This window comes from Pseudophryne corroboree, unplaced genomic scaffold (assembly GCF_028390025.1).
Source record: "Pseudophryne corroboree isolate aPseCor3 unplaced genomic scaffold, aPseCor3.hap2 scaffold_897, whole genome shotgun sequence".
NCBI lineage: Eukaryota > Metazoa > Chordata > Amphibia > Anura > Myobatrachidae > Pseudophryne > Pseudophryne corroboree.
The window spans coordinates 25,355-41,017 of NW_026970476.1; the positions used below are offsets into that span (position 1 = coordinate 25,355).

At 35.6% G+C, this 15,663-nt stretch overlaps 4 non-coding genes across 4 annotated transcripts; all 4 read left to right on the top strand.

Annotated features, from left to right (window-relative positions):
* The first annotated feature begins 3,362 nt into the window (after positions 1-3,362).
* Positions 3,363-3,455, top strand: TRNAI-UAU (transfer RNA isoleucine (anticodon UAU)). Its single transcript is given in 2 exon segments — positions 3,363-3,400; positions 3,420-3,455. It is a non-coding gene; the product is annotated as a tRNA-Ile (tRNA).
* Positions 3,456-4,265: 810 nt separating this feature from the next.
* Positions 4,266-4,358, top strand: TRNAI-UAU (transfer RNA isoleucine (anticodon UAU)). Its single transcript is given in 2 exon segments — positions 4,266-4,303; positions 4,323-4,358. It is a non-coding gene; the product is annotated as a tRNA-Ile (tRNA).
* Positions 4,359-10,571: 6,213 nt separating this feature from the next.
* On the top strand, positions 10,572-10,664 carry TRNAI-UAU (transfer RNA isoleucine (anticodon UAU)). Its single transcript is given in 2 exon segments — positions 10,572-10,609; positions 10,629-10,664. It is a non-coding gene; the product is annotated as a tRNA-Ile (tRNA).
* A 3,522-nt stretch (positions 10,665-14,186) lies between these two features.
* On the top strand, positions 14,187-14,279 carry TRNAI-UAU (transfer RNA isoleucine (anticodon UAU)). The gene is given in 2 exon segments: positions 14,187-14,224; positions 14,244-14,279. It is a non-coding gene; the product is annotated as a tRNA-Ile (tRNA).
* The last annotated feature ends 1,384 nt before the right edge of the window (positions 14,280-15,663 follow it).

A 15,663-nucleotide genomic window follows, 5' to 3' on the forward strand; every position in this document is an offset into this window, starting at 1 on the left:
CAGCACACATCTGCTTTGGTTCAAATGCACTGCATATCTTCCTTCAGTCAGCCAACAAAACAGCAATGGAAAAGATTAACATACTGTTGGTAAAGCAGTTGCATCAAATTGATTTTCTGCAATATAGCATGATAATCCATACTGACAGCTCTGGATAGTACCAGCACATTTCTTGCTGGACTTGGTAATGCAAAGAACACAGTAAACAGCTTCACTTTTTTTCAAAAATAAATAATTGACTATTAAAAACCTATCAGTCTTAAATAAGGACATCAGTAAGCACCACTGGCATAATGGATAAGGCACTGTTCTCCTAAGCCAGTGTTTGTGGGTTTAAGTCCCGTCTGAGTTGGAAGTCATTACAGCAAGTGTCTCATCACTAGAGTTGATATTTTATCTTTGCTTCAACTGTAAAACAGTCTTGCAGTGTTTAGCTTGTAAAAAATGACCACATAAGCTAAAATATGACATTTATTATGATAACATTGTTGTTGTTGTTTTTTAAACCTTTTCTATCACCGTGGACAGCTTATTCAAGTGCCATCTGGCATGCATGTTCCTTTGTTGCTCATCATTCATCACTGAAAATGATTTTCTTTTTCAATTCTTATGAATGTACTGATTGTATTGAATAAAATCCACATCTAGCATAACCAATTAATGCTGCAAAATGCTCCAGTGGCGCAATTGGTCAGCGCTCAAAACTTATAAGACAGTATCTGTTGAGCAATGCCAAGGTTGTGAGTTCAAGCCTCACTTGGAGCATCTTTGTGTACTGTTTTTTTTTTCCTTTACTTATGTCATTAGTCATTGATTATAAACTGCTACCTTAATATTTAATATGATATTACAAAGGATGGAAGAAAGAAAGAAAAAACACAAACATGATTGTGCATTTAAGTTGTCAGCACACATCTGCTTTGGTTCAAATGCACTGCATATCTTCCTTCAGTCAGCCAACAAAACAGCAATGGAAAAGATTAACATACTGTTGGTAAAGCAGTTGCATCAAATTGATTTTCTGCAATATAGCATGATAATCCATACTGACAGCTCTGGATAGTACCAGCACATTTCTTGCTGGACTTGGTAATGCAAAGAACACAGTAAACAGCTTCACTTTTTCCTCAAAAATAAATAATTGACTATTAAAAACCTAACAGTCTTAAATAAGACTGGCATAATGGATAAGTCACTGCCCTCCTAAGACAGGGGTCCAAGTTCCATATGGGGTGGAAGTCATTACAGCAAGTGTCTCATCACTAGAATTGATATTTTATCCTTGCTTCGACTGTAAAACAGTCTTGCAGTGTTTATCTTGCAAAAAATGACCACAGAAGCTAAAATATGACATTTATTATGATAACATTGTTGTTGTTTTTTTTAAACATTTTCTATCACCGTGGACATCTTATTTAAGTACCATCTGGCATGCATGTTCCTTTGTTGCTCATCATTCATCACCAAAAATGATTTTCTTTTTCAATTCTTATGACTGTACTGATTGCATTGAATAAAATCCACATCTAGCATAACCAACCAATGTTGCAAAGCGCTCCAGTGGCGCAATTGGTCAGCGCGCGGTACTTATAAGACAGTATCTGTTGAACAATGCCAAGGTTGTGAGTTCAAGCCTCACCTGGAGAATCTTTGTATACTGTTTTTTTTCCTTTTCTTATGTCATTAGTCATTGATTATAAACTGGTAGCCTTAATATTTAACATGATATTACAAAGGATGGAAGAAAGAAAGAAAACACACAAACATGATTGTGCATTTAAGTTGTCAGCACACATCTGCTTTGGTTCAAATGCACTGCATATCTTCCTTCAGTCAGCCAACAAAACAGCAATGGAAAAGAATAACATACTGTTGGTAAAGCAGTTGCATCAAATTGATTTTCTGCAATATAGCAAGATAATCCATACTGACAGCTCTGGATAGTACCAGCACATTTCTTGCTGGACTTGGTAATGCAAAGAACACAGTAAACAGCTTCACTTTTTAAAATAAATAAATAATTGACTATTAAAAACCTAACAGTCTTAAATAAGGACATCAGTAAGCACCACTGGAATAATGGATAAGGCACTGCTCTCCTAAGCCAGTGGTTGTGGGTTTAAGTCCCTTCTGAGTTGGAAGTCATTACAGCAAGTGTCTCATCACTAGAGTTGATATTTTATCCTTGCTTCAACTGTAAAACAGTATTGCAGTGTTTAGCTTGTAAAAAGTGACCACAGAAGCTAAAATATGACATTAATTATGATAAAATTGTTGTTGTTGTTTTTTAAACCTTTTCTATCACAGTGGACAGCTTATTCAAGTGCCATCTGGCATGCATGTTCCTTTGTTGCTCATCATTCATCACCAAAAATGATTTTCTTTTTCAATTCTTATGACTGTACTGATTGCATTGAATAAAATCCACATCTAGCATAACCAACCAATGTTGCAAAGCGCTCCAGTGGCGCAATTGGTCAGCGCGCGGTACTTATAAGACAGTATCTGTTGAACAATGCCAAGGTTGTGAGTTCAAGCCTCACCTGGAGAATCTTTGTATACTGTTTTTTTTCCTTTTCTTATGTCATTAGTCATTGATTATAAACTGGTAGCCTTAATATTTAATATGATATTACAAAGGATGGAAGAAAGAAAGAAAACACACAAACATGATTGTGCATTGAAGTTGTCAGCACACATCTGCTTTGGTTCAAATGCACTGCATATCTTCCTTCAGTCAGCCAACAAAACAGCAATGGAAAAGAATAACATACTGTTGGTAAAGCAGTTGCATCAAATTGATTTTCTGCAATATAGCAAGATAATCCATACTGACAGCTCTGGATAGTACCAGCACATTTCTTGCTGGACTTGGTAATGCAAAGAACACAGTAAACAGCTTCACTTTTTTAAAAAAATAAATAATTGACTATTAAAAACCTAACAGTCTTAAATAAGGACATCAGTAAGCACCACTGGAATAATGGATAAGGCACTGTTCTCCTAAGCCAGTGGTTGTGGGTTTAAGTCCCATCTGAGTTGGAAGTCATTACAGCAAGTGTCTCATCACTAGAGTTGATATTTTATCCTTGCTTCAACTGTAAAACAGTATTGCAGTGTTTAGCTTGTAAAAAGTGACCACAGAAGCTAAAATATGACATTAATTATGATAAAATTGTTGTTGTTGTTTTTTAAACCTTTTCTATCACAGTGGACAGCTTATTCAAGTGCCATCTGGCATGCATGTTCCTTTGTTGCTCATCATTCATCACCAAAACTGATTTTTTTTTTCAATTCTTATGACTGTACTGATTGTATTAAATAAAATCCACATCTAGCATAACCAGACAATGCTGCAAAGTGCTCCAGTGGCGCAATTGGTCAGCGCGTGGTACTTATAAGACAGTATCTGTTGAGCAATGCTGAGGTTGTGAGTTCGAGCCTCACCTGGAGCTTCTTTGTATACTGTTTTTTTCCTTTTCTTATGTCATTAGTCATTGATTATAAACTGCTACCTTAATATTTAATATGATATTACAAAGGATGGAAGAAAGAAAGAAAAAACACAAACATGATAGTGCATTTAAGTTGTCAGCACACATCTGCTTTGGTTTAAATGCACTGCATATCTTCCTTCAGTCAGCCAACAAAACAGCAATGGAAAAGATTAACATACTGTTGGTAAAGCAGTTGCATCAAATTGATTTTCTGCAATATAGCATGATAATCCATACTGACAGCTCTGGATAATACCAGCACATTTCTTGCTGGACTTGGTAATGCAAAGAACACAGTAAACAGCTTCATATTTTTTCAAAAAATAAATAATTGACTATTAAAAACCTATCAGTCTTAAATAAGGACATCAGTAAGCACCACTGGCATAATGGATAAGGCACTGTTCTCCTAAGCCAGTGGTTGTGGGTTTAAGTCCCGTCTGAGTTGGAAGTCATTATAGCAAGTGTCTCATCAGTAGAGTTGATATTTTATCCTTGCTTCAACTGTAAAACAGTCTTGCAGTGTTTAGCTTGTAAAAAGTGACCACAGAAGCTAAAATATGACATTAATTATGATAACATTGTTGTTGTTGTTTTTTAAACCTTTTCTATCACTGTGGACAGCTTATTCAAGTGCCATCTGGCATGCATGTTCCTTTGTTGCTCATCATTCATCACCAAAAATGATTTTCTTTTTCAATTCTTATGACTGTACTGATTGTATTGAATAAAATCCACATCTAGCATTACCACTTAATGCTGCAAAGTGCTCCAGTGGCGCAATTGGTCAGCGCGCGGTACTTATAAGACAGTATCTGTTGAGCAATGCCGAGGTTGTGAGTTCAAGCCTCACCTGGAGCATCTTTGTATACTGTTTTTTTTCCTTTTCTTATGTCATTAGTCATTGATTATAAACTGCTACCTTAATATTTAATATGATATTACAAAGGATGGAAGAAAGAAAGAAAAAACGCAAACATGATTGTGCATTTAAGTTGTCAGCACACATCTGCTTTGGTTCAAATGCACTGCATATCTTCCTTCAGTCAGCAAACAAAACAGCAATGGAAAAGATTAACATGCTGTTGGTAAAGCAGTAGCATCAAATTGATTTTCTGCAATATAGCATGATAATCCATACTGACAGCTCTGGATAGTACCAGCACATTTCTTGCTGGACTTGGTAATGCAAAGAACACAGTAAACAGCTTAAATTTTTTTCAAAAATAAATAATTGACTATTAAAAACCTAACAGTCTTAAATAAGGACATCAGTAAGCACCACTGGCATAATGGATAAGGCACTGTTCTCCTAAGCCAGTGGTTGTGGGTTTAAGTCCCGTCTGAGTTGGAAGTCATTACAGCAAGTGTCTCATCAGTAGAGTTGATATTTTATCCTTGCTTCAACTGTAAAACAGTCTTGCAGTGTTTAGCTTGTAAAAAGTGACCACAGAAGCTAAAATATGACATTAATTATGATAACATTGTTGTTGTTGTTGTTGTTGTTTTTTAAACCTTTTCTATCACCGTGGACAGCTTATTCAAGTGCCATCTGGCATGCATGTTCCTTTGTTGCTCATCATTCATCACCAAAAATGATTTTCTTTTTCAATTCTTATGACTGTACTGATTGTATTGAATAAAATCCACATCTAGCATAACCAATTAATGCTGCAAAGAGCTCCAGTGGCGCAATTGGTCAGCGCACGGTACTTATAAGACAGTATCTGTTGAGCAATGCCGAGGTTGTGAGTTCAAGTCTCACCTGGAGGTTTTACTGGTTTTTTTCCTTTTCTTATGTCATTAGTCATTGATTATAAACTGCTACCTTAATATTTAATATGATATTACAAAGGATGGAAGAAAGAAAGAAAACACACAAGCATGATTGAGCATTTAAGTTGTCAGCACACATCTGCTTTGGTTCAAATGCACTGCATATCTTCCTTCAGTCAGCCAACAAAACAGCAATGGAAAAGATTAACATACTGTTGGTAAAGCAGTTGCATCAAATTGATTTTCTGCAATATAGCATGATAATCCATACTGACAGCTCTGGATAGTACCAGCACATTTCTTGCTGGACTTGGTAATGCAAAGAACACAGTAAACAGCTTCACTTTTTTTCAAAAATAAATAATTGACTATTAAAAACCTATCAGTCTTAAATAAGGACATCAGTAAGCACCACTGGCATAATGGATAAGGCACTGTTCTCCTAAGCCAGTGTTTGTGGGTTTAAGTCCCGTCTGAGTTGGAAGTCATTACAGCAAGTGTCTCATCACTAGAGTTGATATTTTATCTTTGCTTCAACTGTAAAACAGTCTTGCAGTGTTTAGCTTGTAAAAAATGACCACATAAGCTAAAATATGACATTTATTATGATAACATTGTTGTTGTTGTTTTTTAAACCTTTTCTATCACCGTGGACAGCTTATTCAAGTGCCATCTGGCATGCATGTTCCTTTGTTGCTCATCATTCATCACTGAAAATGATTTTCTTTTTCAATTCTTATGAATGTACTGATTGTATTGAATAAAATCCACATCTAGCATAACCAATTAATGCTGCAAAATGCTCCAGTGGCGCAATTGGTCAGCGCGCAAAACTTATAAGACAGTATCTGTTGAGCAATGCCAAGGTTGTGAGTTCAAGCCTCACTTGGAGCATCTTTGTGTACTGTTTTTTTTTTCCTTTACTTATGTCATTAGTCATTGATTATAAACTGCTACCTTAATATTTAATATGATATTACAAAGGATGGAAGAAAGAAAGAAAAAACACAAACATGATTGTGCATTTAAGTTGTCAGCACACATCTGCTTTGGTTCAAATGCACTGCATATCTTCCTTCAGTCAGCCAACAAAACAGCAATGGAAAAGATTAACATACTGTTGGTAAAGCAGTTGCATCAAATTGATTTTCTGCAATATAGCATGATAATCCATACTGACAGCTCTGGATAGTACCAGCACATTTCTTGCTGGACTTGGTAATGCAAAGAACACAGTAAACAGCTTCACTTTTTCCTCAAAAATAAATAATTGACTATTAAAAACCTAACAGTCTTAAATAAGACTGGCATAATGGATAAGTCACTGCCCTCCTAAGACAGGGGTCCAAGTTCCATATGGGGTGGAAGTCATTACAGCAAGTGTCTCATCACTAGAATTGATATTTTATCCTTGCTTCGACTGTAAAACAGTCTTGCAGTGTTTATCTTGCAAAAAATGACCACAGAAGCTAAAATATGACATTTATTATGATAACATTGTTGTTGTTTTTTTTAAACATTTTCTATCACCGTGGACATCTTATTTAAGTACCATCTGGCATGCATGTTCCTTTGTTGCTCATCATTCATCACCAAAAATGATTTTCTTTTTCAATTCTTATGACTGTACTGATTGCATTGAATAAAATCCACATCTAGCATAACCAACCAATGTTGCAAAGCGCTCCAGTGGCGCAATTGGTCAGCGCGCGGTACTTATAAGACAGTATCTGTTGAACAATGCCAAGGTTGTGAGTTCAAGCCTCACCTGGAGAATCTTTGTATACTGTTTTTTTTCCTTTTCTTATGTCATTAGTCATTGATTATAAACTGGTAGCCTTAATATTTAACATGATATTACAAAGGATGGAAGAAAGAAAGAAAACACACAAACATGATTGTGCATTTAAGTTGTCAGCACACATCTGCTTTGGTTCAAATGCACTGCATATCTTCCTTCAGTCAGCCAACAAAACAGCAATGGAAAAGAATAACATACTGTTGGTAAAGCAGTTGCATCAAATTGATTTTCTGCAATATAGCAAGATAATCCATACTGACAGCTCTGGATAGTACCAGCACATTTCTTGCTGGACTTGGTAATGCAAAGAACACAGTAAACAGCTTCACTTTTTTAAAAAAATAAATAATTGACTATTAAAAACCTAACAGTCTTAAATAAGGACATCAGTAAGCACCACTGGAATAATGGATAAGGCACTGCTCTCCTAAGCCAGTGGTTGTGGGTTTAAGTCCCTTCTGAGTTGGAAGTCATTACAGCAAGTGTCTCATCACTAGAGTTGATATTTTATCCTTGCTTCAACTGTAAAACAGTATTGCAGTGTTTAGATTGTAAAAAGTGACCACAGAAGCTAAAATATGACATTAATTATGATAAAATTGTTGTTGTTGTTTTTTAAACCTTTTCTATCACAGTGGACAGCTTATTCAAGTGCCATCTGGCATGCATGTTCCTTTGTTGCTCATCATTCATCACCAAAAATGATTTTCTTTTTCAATTCTTATGACTGTACTGATTGCATTGAATAAAATCCACATCTAGCATAACCAACCAATGTTGCAAAGCGCTCCAGTGGCGCAATTGGTCAGCGCGCGGTACTTATAAGACAGTATCTGTTGAACAATGCCAAGGTTGTGAGTTCAAGCCTCACCTGGAGAATCTTTGTATACTGTTTTTTTTCCTTTTCTTATGTCATTAGTCATTGATTATAAACTGGTAGCCTTAATATTTAATATGATATTACAAAGGATGGAAGAAAGAAAGAAAACACACAAACATGATTGTGCATTTAAGTTGTCAGCACACATCTGCTTTGGTTCAAATGCACTGCATATCTTCCTTCAGTCAGCCAACAAAACAGCAATGGAAAAGAATAACATACTGTTGGTAAAGCAGTTGCATCAAATTGATTTTCTGCAATATAGCAAGATAATCCATACTGACAGCTCTGGATAGTACCAGCACATTTCTTGCTGGACTTGGTAATGCAAAGAACACAGTAAACAGCTTCACTTTTTTAAAAAAATAAATAATTGACTATTAAAAACCTAACAGTCTTAAATAAGGACATCAGTAAGCACCACTGGAATAATGGATAAGGCACTGTTCTCCTAAGCCAGTGGTTGTGGGTTTAAGTCCCATCTGAGTTGGAAGTCATTACAGCAAGTGTCTCATCACTAGAGTTGATATTTTATCCTTGCTTCAACTGTAAAACAGTATTGCAGTGTTTAGCTTGTAAAAAGTGACCACAGAAGCTAAAATATGACATTAATTATGATAAAATTGTTGTTGTTGTTTTTTAAACCTTTTCTATCACAGTGGACAGCTTATTCAAGTGCCATCTGGCATGCATGTTCCTTTGTTGCTCATCATTCATCACCAAAACTGATTTTTTTTTTCAATTCTTATGACTGTACTGATTGTATTAAATAAAATCCACATCTAGCATAACCAGACAATGCTGCAAAGTGCTCCAGTGGTGCAATTGGTCAGCGCGTGGTACTTATAAGACAGTATCTGTTGAGCAATGCTGAGGTTGTGAGTTCGAGCCTCACCTGGAGCTTCTTTGTATACTGTTTTTTTCCTTTTCTTATGTCATTAGTCATTGATTATAAACTGCTACCTTAATATTTAATATGATATTACAAAGGATGGAAGAAAGAAAGAAAAAACACAAACATGATAGTGCATTTAAGTTGTCAGCACACATCTGCTTTGGTTTAAATGCACTGCATATCTTCCTTCAGTCAGCCAACAAAACAGCAATGGAAAAGATTAACATACTGTTGGTAAAGCAGTTGCATCAAATTGATTTTCTGCAATATAGCATGATAATCCATACTGACAGCTCTGGATAATACCAGCACATTTCTTGCTGGACTTGGTAATGCAAAGAACACAGTAAAAAGCTTCATATTTTTAAAAAAAATAAATAATTGACTATTAAAAACCTATCAGTCTTAAATAAGGACATCAGTAAGCACCACTGGCATAATGGATAAGGCACTGTTCTCCTAAGCCAGTGGTTGTGGGTTTAAGTCCCGTCTGAGTTGGAAGTCATTACAGCAAGTGTCTCATCAGTAGAGTTGATATTTTATCCTTGCTTCAACTGTAAAACAGTCTTGCAGTGTTTAGCTTGTAAAAAGTGACCACAGAAGCTAAAATATGACATTAATTATGATAACATTGTTGTTGTTGTTGTTGTTTTTTAAACCTTTTCTATCACCGTGGACAGCTTATTCAAGTGCCATCTGGCATGCATGTTCCTTTGTTGCTCATCATTCATCACCAAAAATTATTTTCTTTTTCAATTCTTATGACTGTACTGATTGTATTGAATAAAATCCACATCTAGCATAACCAATTAATGCTGCAAAGAGCTCCAGTGGCGCAATTGGTCAGCGCGCAGTACTTATAAAACAGGATCTGTTGAGCAAAGCCGAGGTTGTGAGTTCAAGCCTCACCTGGAGCATCTTTGTGTACTGTTTTTTTTTTCCTTTACTTATGTCATTAGTCATTGATTATAAACTGCTACCTTAATATTTAATATGATATTACAAAGGATGGAAGAAAGAAAGAAAAAACACAAACATGATTGTGCATTTAAGTTGTCAGCACACATCTGCTTTGGTTCAAATGCACTGCATATCTTCCTTCAGTCAGCCAACAAAACAGCAATGGAAAAGATTAACATACTGTTGGTAAAGCAGTTGCATCAAATTGATTTTCTGCAATATAGCATGATAATCCATACTGACAGCTCTGGATAGTACCAGCACATTTCTTGCTGGACTTGGTAATGCAAAGAACACAGTAAACAGCTTCACTTTTTCCTCAAAAATAAATAATTGACTATTAAAAACCTAACAGTCTTAAATAAGAACATCAGTAAGCACCACTGGCATAATGGATAAGTCACTGCCCTCCTAAGACAGGGGTCCAAGTTCCATATGGGGTGGAAGTCATTACAGCAAGTGTCTCATCACTAGAATTGATATTTTATCCTTGCTTCGACTGTAAAACAGTCTTGCAGTGTTTAGCTTGCAAAAAATGACCACAGAAGCTAAAATATGACATTTATTATGATAACATTGTTGTTGTTTTTTTTAAACATTTTCTATCACCGTGGACATCTTATTTAAGTACCATCTGGCATGCATGTTCCTTTGTTGCTCATCATTCATCACCAAAAATGATTTTCTTTTTCAATTCTTATGACTGTACTGATTGCATTGAATAAAATCCACATCTAGCATAACAAATCAATGTTGCAAAGCGCTCCAGTGGCGCAATTAGTCAGCGCACGGTACTTATAAGACAGTATCTGTTGAGCAATGCCGAGGTTGTGAGTTCAAGCCTCACCTGGAGCATTTTTGTATACTGTTTTTTTTCCTTTTCTTATGTCATTAGTCATTGATTATAAACTGCTACCTTAATATTTAATATGATATTACAAAGGATGGAAGAAAGAAAGAAAAAACACAAACATGATTGTGCATTTAATTTGTCAGCACACATCTGCTTTGGTTCAAATGCACTGCATATCTTCCTTCAGTCAGCCAACAAAACAGCAATGGAAAAGATTAACATACTGTTGGTAAAGCAGTTGCATCAAATTGATTTTCTGCAATATAGCATGATAATCCATACTGACAGCTCTGGATAGTACCAGCACATTTCTTGCTGGACTTGGTAATGCAAAGAACACAGTAAACAGCTTCACTTTTTTTCAAAAATAAATAATTGACTATTAAAAACCTATCAGTCTTAAATAAGGACATCAGTAAGCACCACTGGCATAATGGATAAGGCACTGTTCTCCTAAGCCAGTGTTTGTGGGTTTAAGTCCCGTCTGAGTTGGAAGTCATTACAGCAAGTGTCTCATCAGTAGAGTTGATATTTTATCCTTGCTTCAACTGTAAAACAGTCTTGCACTGTTTAGCTTGTAAAAAATGACCACAGTAGCTAAAATATGACATTAATTAGGATAACATTGTTGTTGTTGTTTTTTAAACCTTTTCTATCACAGTGGACAGCTTATTCAAGTGCCATCTGGCATGCATGTTCCTTTGTTGCTCATCATTCATCACCAAAAATTATTTTCTTTTTCAATTCTTATGACTGTACTGATTGTATTGAATAAAATCCACATCTAGCATAACCAATTAAGGCTGCAAAGTGCTCCAGTGGCGAAATTGGTCAGCGCGCGGTACTTATAAGACAGTATCTGTTGAGCATTGCCGAGGTTGTGAGTTCAAGCCTCACTTGGAGCAGCTTTGTATAATGTTTTTTTTTTCCTTTTTTTATTTCATTAGTCATTGATTATAAACTGCTACCTTAATATTTAATATGATATTACAAAGGATGGAAGAAAGAAAGAAAAAACACAAACATGATTGTGCATTTAAGTTGTCAGCACACATCTGCTTTGGTTCAAATGCACTGCATATCTTCCTTCAGTCAGCCAACAAAACAGCAATGGAAAAGAATAACATACTGTTGGTAAAGCAGTTGCATCAAATTGATTTTCTGCAATATAGCAAGATAATCCATACTGACAGCTCTGGATAGTACCAGCACATTTCTTGCTGGACTTGGTAATGCAAAGAACACAGTAAACAGCTTCACTTTTTTAAAAAAAAAAATAATTGACTATTAAAAACCTAACAGTCTTAAATAAGGACATCAGTAAGCACCACTGGAATAATGGATAAGGCACTGTTCTCCTAAGCCAGTGGTTGTGGGTTTAAGTCCCATCTGAGTTGGAAGTCATTACAGCAAGTGTCTCATCACTAGAGTTGATATTTTATCCTTGCTTCAACTGTAAAACAGTATTGCAGTGTTTAGCTTGTAAAAAGTGACCACAGAAGCTAAAATATGACATTAATTATGATAAAATTGTTGTTGTTGTTTTTTAAACCTTTTCTATCACAGTGGACAGCTTATTCAAGTGCCATCTGGCATGCATGTTCCTTTGTTGCTCATCATTCATCACCAAAACTGATTTTTTTTTTCAATTCTTATGACTGTACTGATTGTATTAAATAAAATCCACATCTAGCATAACCAGACAATGCTGCAAAGTGCTCCAGTGGTGCAATTGGTCAGCGCGTGGTACTTATAAGACAGTATCTGTTGAGCAATGCTGAGGTTGTGAGTTCGAGCCTCACCTGGAGCTTCTTTGTATACTGTTTTTTTCCTTTTCTTATGTCATTAGTCATTGATTATAAACTGCTACCTTAATATTTAATATGATATTACAAAGGATGGAAGAAAGAAAGAAAAAACACAAACATGATAGTGCATTTAAGTTGTCAGCACACATCTGCTTTGGTTTAAATGCACTGCATATCTTCCTTCAGTCAGCCAACAAAACAGCAATGGAAAAGATTAACATACTGTTGGTAAAGCAGTTGCATCAAATTGATTTTCTGCAATATAGCATGATAATCCATACTGACAGCTCTGGATAATACCAGCACATTTCTTGCTGGACTTGGTAATGCAAAGAACACAGTAAAAAGCTTCATATTTTTAAAAAAAATAAATAATTGACTATTAAAAACCTATCAGTCTTAAATAAGGACATCAGTAAGCACCACTGGCATAATGGATAAGGCACTGTTCTCCTAAGCCAGTGGTTGTGGGTTTAAGTCCCGTCTGAGTTGGAAGTCATTACAGCAAGTGTCTCATCAGTAGAGTTGATATTTTATCCTTGCTTCAACTGTAAAACAGTCTTGCAGTGTTTAGCTTGTAAAAAGTGACCACAGAAGCTAAAATATGACATTAATTATGATAACATTGTTGTTGTTGTTGTTGTTTTTTAAACCTTTTCTATCACCGTGGACAGCTTATTCAAGTGCCATCTGGCATGCATGTTCCTTTGTTGCTCATCATTCATCACCAAAAATTATTTTCTTTTTCAATTCTTATGACTGTACTGATTGTATTGAATAAAATCCACATCTAGCATAACCAATTAATGCTGCAAAGAGCTCCAGTGGCGCAATTGGTCAGCGCGCAGTACTTATAAAACAGGATCTGTTGAGCAAAGCCGAGGTTGTGAGTTCAAGCCTCACCTGGAGCATCTTTGTGTACTGTTTTTTTTTTCCTTTACTTATGTCATTAGTCATTGATTATAAACTGCTACCTTAATATTTAATATGATATTACAAAGGATGGAAGAAAGAAAGAAAAAACACAAACATGATTGTGCATTTAAGTTGTCAGCACACATCTGCTTTGGTTCAAATGCACTGCATATCTTCCTTCAGTCAGCCAACAAAACAGCAATGGAAAAGATTAACATACTGTTGGTAAAGCAGTTGCATCAAATTGATTTTCTGCAATATAGCATGATAATCCATACTGACAGCTCTGGATAGTACCAGCACATTTCTTGCTGGACTTGGTAATGCAAAGAACACAGTAAACAGCTTCACTTTTTCCTCAAAAATAAATAATTGACTATTAAAAACCTAACAGTCTTAAATAAGAACATCAGTAAGCACCACTGGCATAATGGATAAGTCACTGCCCTCCTAAGACAGGGGTCCAAGTTCCATATGGGGTGGAAGTCATTACAGCAAGTGTCTCATCACTAGAATTGATATTTTATCCTTGCTTCGACTGTAAAACAGTCTTGCAGTGTTTAGCTTGCAAAAAATGACCACAGAAGCTAAAATATGACATTTATTATGATAACATTGTTGTTGTTTTTTTTAAACATTTTCTATCACCGTGGACATCTTATTTAAGTACCATCTGGCATGCATGTTCCTTTGTTGCTCATCATTCATCACCAAAAATGATTTTCTTTTTCAATTCTTATGACTGTACTGATTGCATTGAATAAAATCCACATCTAGCATAACAAATCAATGTTGCAAAGCGCTCCAGTGGCGCAATTGGTCAGCGCACGGTACTTATAAGACAGTATCTGTTGAGCAATGCCGAGGTTGTGAGTTCAAGCCTCACCTGGAGCATTTTTGTATACTGTTTTTTTTCCTTTTCTTATGTCATTAGTCATTGATTATAAACTGCTACCTTAATATTTAATATGATATTACAAAGGATGGAAGAAAGAAAGAAAAAACACAAACATGATTGTGCATTTAATTTGTCAGCACACATCTGCTTTGGTTCAAATGCACTGCATATCTTCCTTCAGTCAGCCAACAAAACAGCAATGGAAAAGATTAACATACTGTTGGTAAAGCAGTTGCATCAAATTGATTTTCTGCAATATAGCATGATAATCCATACTGACAGCTCTGGATAGTACCAGCACATTTCTTGCTGGACTTGGTAATGCAAAGAACACAGTAAACAGCTTCACTTTTTTTCAAAAATAAATAATTGACTATTAAAAACCTATCAGTCTTAAATAAGGACATCAGTAAGCACCACTGGCATAATGGGTAAGGCACTGTTCTCCTAAGCCAGTGTTTGTGGGTTTAAGTCCCGTCTGAGTTGGAAGTCATTACAGCAAGTGTCTCATCAGTAGAGTTGATATTTTATCCTTGCTTCAACTGTAAAACAGTCTTGCACTGTTTAGCTTGTAAAAAATGACCACAGTAGCTAAAATATGACATTAATTAGGATAACATTGTTGTTGTTGTTTTTTAAACCTTTTCTATCACAGTGGACAGCTTATTCAAGTGCCATCTGGCATGCATGTTCCTTTGTTGCTCATCATTCATCACCAAAAATTATTTTCTTTTTCAATTCTTATGACTGTACTGATTGTATTGAATAAAATCCACATCTAGCATAACCAATTAAGGCTGCAAAGTGCTCCAGTGGCGAAATTGGTCAGCGCGCGGTACTTATAAGACAGTATCTGTTGAGCATTGCCGAGGTTGTGAGTTCAAGCCTCACTTGGAGCAGCTTTGTATAATGTTTTTTTTTTCCTTTTTTTATTTCATTAGTCATTGATTATAAACTGCTACCTTAATATTTAATATGATATTACAAAGGATGGAAGAAAGAAAGAAAAAACACAAACATGATTGTGCATTTAAGTTGTCAGCACACATCTGCTTTGGTTCAAATGCACTGCATATCTTCCTTCAGTCAGCCAACAAAACAGCAATGGAAAAGATTAACATACTGTTGGTAAAGCAGTTGCATCAAATTGATTTTCTGCAATATAGCATGATAATCCATACTGACAGCTCTGGATAGTACCAGCACATTTCTTGCTGGACTTGGTAATGCAAAGAACACAGTAAACAGCTTCACTTTTTTTCAAAAATAAATAATTGACTATTAAAAACCTATCAGTCTTAAATAAGGACATCAGTAAGCACCACTGGCATAATGGATAAGGCACTGTTCTCCTAAGCCAGTGGTTGTGGGTTTAAGTCC